The following is a 4,391-nucleotide window of genomic DNA, read 5'->3' on the forward strand; positions in this document are numbered from 1 at the left end:
AAAACACCATTTCTAAGCTGCTTAATAGTCTGTTCTTTCCCCACATTCCTGTTTTCACACCTCCTTATTGACATAAGGATATGGCTGGGGTCAGTAGCAATTTGGGAAAAAAAGCAGAACAAATTTCCTGATTGCCATGTGATAGTACATCTGTCGTTTCAGTTTAAGCCAGAAGCTGAAGCTATTGCATTGGCAGGCATTTGGCCAGATTCTGATCTAACTGACATGAGATTTAAACTTGTGCAACTATGTAACTACTATGTAAAGCAGAGTAACTCCGGTATAGTCAGCTATGTAAAAGGAGAATAAGGTCTATTTTTATCAAATTAGCCGTTTTGTATAATATTTACAGAATCTGAGCAACTCAGTCCAATTATTCTTGGACTTTTTCTTTGTTGCGTCCCAGTTTACTTAAATGTTGGGTGCAGGAGATAGGACAGGGGTCTGGAGCAAAGGCCTAATGAGGAGCGGCTGAGGGAGCTGGGTTTATTTAGTCTGGAGAAGAGGAAGCTCAGGGAGACCTTATTGTTCTGTACAACTGGCTGAAGGGAGGTGGTGGTGAGGTGAGATTTAGCCTCTTCTCCCATGTAACTAGCAGTAGGACTAGGGGGAAAGGCCTCAAGTCCTGGGGCGAGTCAGGTTGGATGTTAAGAAATACTTCTTATCTGAGAGAGTGATCAGGCACTGGAATGGGCTGCCCAGAGAGGCGATGGAGTTACCATCCCTGGGGGTGTTCAAGAAACATTTAGACATTGTTCTGAGGAACATGGTTTAGTGAGAAATATTGGTGGTAGGTGGACAGTTGGACTGGATGATCTTAGAGGTCTTTCTCAACCTTGGTGATTCTATGATTCTATGGTACTATCAGTTGTCCTCTGTATTTGGTGGCAACCATTACCATCAGTTATAATTTGAAGATTAATTGCACAGGGTTCATGTAAAATTTTAATATAAATTGTCCTTAGCAAGTGATTGAAAGATGTAGATGAAAAGTACATATGCAGGAAAAAAGTGCTGTAACATGTGGCCCGATCTCAAGTCAACTAGGTAGCTGAGGTTTGTAAACTCCACAAATCTGCTAGTTGGCTATAATCCAGGATGCATGTATTGACTAGGACTAAATACATTTTAGGAGAAAAAAGTATCACTGTTGTTTGTTTCTAAATAACTATGTGTTATAACATCATTCCCTTGGATATAACCTCAACAGGGAAACTGAGACTATAATCAGGCTTTCTGTTTTAAAAATGAAGAAAATCTAACAGGGAACATGCTATGAAATATAACACAGACATGACAAGTGTTCTGTCCAGACAACCAATGCTACATTATTTAACAAATCCAAAGAATTTGATTCATTAGTTCTTTTATATTTGTTTATTGATTTTTTAGGTTAAACCAAAAAATAAGAAAGTACAGTGCGTGAAGCTGTTTGGAATAAATGGAGTTGCGGTGCTGCAAAATATGTGAAGATATATCCAGTTTACCATATTATCCTGTGAGAATTAGACCAGTAGCCCTTCTAGAGCTACTGATCAGGTCAAGGACATAACATGCTCTGTGCTGATCAACACAGCATGAACGTTATTCCAGGGAGTCTTTAAATGGCATAACTGTCTGAATCTTAAATGTCAGCTGATAAAAATGGCAAAAGCTGATAACGAACATTTCCAAAGGCACAAAATAGTGCATGAAAGAAACTGTTATGTCAGAAGGTAGTAAATCACAGAGTGTTCTTCTGCTATCTTTCATTGTGACATCTCTTCAGTTTAATCTTCAGTTAGACAGTTTTTTCACCCATACTGTCTACTGACACTGCAGCTAGAATAGACCTGTGTAGACCTCTGAACATTTGAGGTGCAGCTCATTGTGTGTTCAGTGAGTGGTACATGTCACAAGAATTTATCTTTTCCATTGATCACCTTGTTATCTCATAGCTGTGAATTTTATGTTCACTTCTTTTATCATATCTGAAATAATTTCATATGGTATTAGGATAAGCAGCATAGCTAAGGAAACTTTCAGTTATTTCAGTTAAATTTTTCAGTGTGCTGTTAGTGCTGTAACACTTCCTGTATTTTAGCATTTTGCATAGTCCATAGTCTATTATGCAGAGATACCTGTAGCCTTAATTGTAGGCTTTAGATTTTTTTTAATAGAAAAGTCATATTGATCATCTTCCTTATTGTTGATGCCACGTATTAAAAATCTTAAGATAGTTGTCAGAAGATGCTGTCCTCCTTTTTTTTTTTTGATGTGTTGTTATTCTTTCAATTTTAGTTTCTGATCTTTTAATAAGACAAATTCTTAGTCATTTATTTGCAGTCAAGTAATGAAGTATGTATTTCTTGGGGAAGAAAAATAGCCAAGCTTTTCATATTGTCTAATATGTTCAGGAGCTGGCATCCTAAAGAAAATGTCAGAGAAAAGGAAACTGTGAGGTGTGTTTTGATTTTTCATTTAAACGTGAACTAATGGACATTGCTCACATTGATTTACTCAGTGAACAGCTGGAGTTAAATAAACGAGAGAAGAGCCATTTCTATATTAGGTAAAACACATTACAACATAGTTGTTGCATTGATTGTCCCTTTTTCTTAAATAGAATCAAGTAGATGGAAAAGCAGATGCTGTCACTAGCAGCATGGGGAGGCTGTTATACTTGAAAAAAAAGCTAAATAGACATTATGGAATTATTAGGGGCCTGCTACAGAGAAGACCAGAGACAGGATCATAACAGGATTGGAGCTGTGTCATGCTAGACACAAAGGGAAATTGCAGGAAGTTGAGTGGTGATCACAAAGAAGTGCAGCTACTTCAAAAACAGACAGACTGATCCTGGCAGCTGGTTTAAGGACGTACAGAAAGAGTCCCTTTCCATGACTGCAGAAACAAAATTTGTTTTGTTGGTATTTCCACCACATTGGGTTTTACCTACAAAGGAGAGGTTCAATACAGCCATTTACAATAATAGTTATTTAGCAGCATTAGCATATCCTTTTCTTGCTTAAAAGACCAAATTATTATTTTAATTAGTTAGAGGATTAGAATTGCTTTTCCTTTCTTTGTAGGTGAGAATGCTCAAAAAAGATTTTGAAATATCTGTGACAGCAGTAGGGGTTTTGTTGTTGCTTTGTATAGGTATGCCAGAAACTTTATTTGAAGACCTTCAGAATAAAAACCAAAATATATAGATGAGGTAGTTTATTTATATAAATAAATATGTACTGACAAAATACTTATGTAAGTATTCACTGGAGATTGAACATTTCAGAATGGAATGGCCACAGCTTATATATGAGGCACATACCTAAAGCATCTAGTATAGTCTCGGAAGCACCACTGTCCTTCAGCTCCAACTTCACTGAGAACTTTTGCCATATTAGAGGGGGCTTCTGAAATGTTGAATTGTTTATTTTCACTGGAGTAAGATGTCAGATATAGTTGAATTAGGCCTGTCTTCTGCTTACTCCATAGTTCCCTCAAAATGGTGTATATTTAATAATTACCTTCACCTGTCAAGACACCATTCAGCAGGCAATAATATAGACAGCCATTGTACCATTACCCTAATTTATAAAGGTCAAGACCTGGTACTGTCTGTCCACTGAACAAGTAATTGCCACACAAATTGGGACAGATTGAGTGAGCTGAACTTTAGACAGCACCATTGATCTATGCAGCCATTACTCCTCAAAATAATTAAACATAATTGCTTTTTTTTTCCTTTGAACGCAGAACACCATGTCCATTATTTTTATGCTAACCTTTAAAAAGGCTTTAGATAAAAATATGAAAGTTATTTTTAAAAATAATTCCTTATTGCAGTGGTGATGAAGAGCATCTCCGAATTAGTTGGGTTATTTTCTCAGAAATGAAGGCTATTATGGTGGCCAAATGTAGGGGAAAATCATGACAGTTCATTTTGTACATCATGAAAAACACTTCTTAACTTGATGGTTACTTAGTGAGGCAGCATGACCTTATAAAAATAATCAGGTATTTAATGTAGCAGCAGTGGCTCTATTACATAATGTGGAGCTATTACTGTATGGTACAGCTTCACTTGGAGTACAAAGTCCAGCGCAAAATGGCTCAGCCTGAACAAACTTTTACTATGTATATCAATAAAAAGACCTTGAATTTGTTGGTAACAATTCTGCTCTATAAATATGTGAACTACAGAAAGTAGAATGCGAACGCAGAATTCTCAATCTAGGCTTAAATATCTGAAAATGTCTTTTAAAGCTTCCATAAAATTAAATACTCAAGAGTTTGTTGCATGCTCATTCTGAAGGTACAGCTGCAAGAGGAGTTATGCTTTTCTATGAATGTAAATGTTCTATACAATGTAGGTTTTTTTATGTTTCTGTTTAAATACAGTGTATGTC

This window comes from Meleagris gallopavo, chromosome 6, assembly GCF_000146605.3.
Source record: "Meleagris gallopavo isolate NT-WF06-2002-E0010 breed Aviagen turkey brand Nicholas breeding stock chromosome 6, Turkey_5.1, whole genome shotgun sequence".
Lineage (NCBI taxonomy): Eukaryota > Metazoa > Chordata > Aves > Galliformes > Phasianidae > Meleagris > Meleagris gallopavo.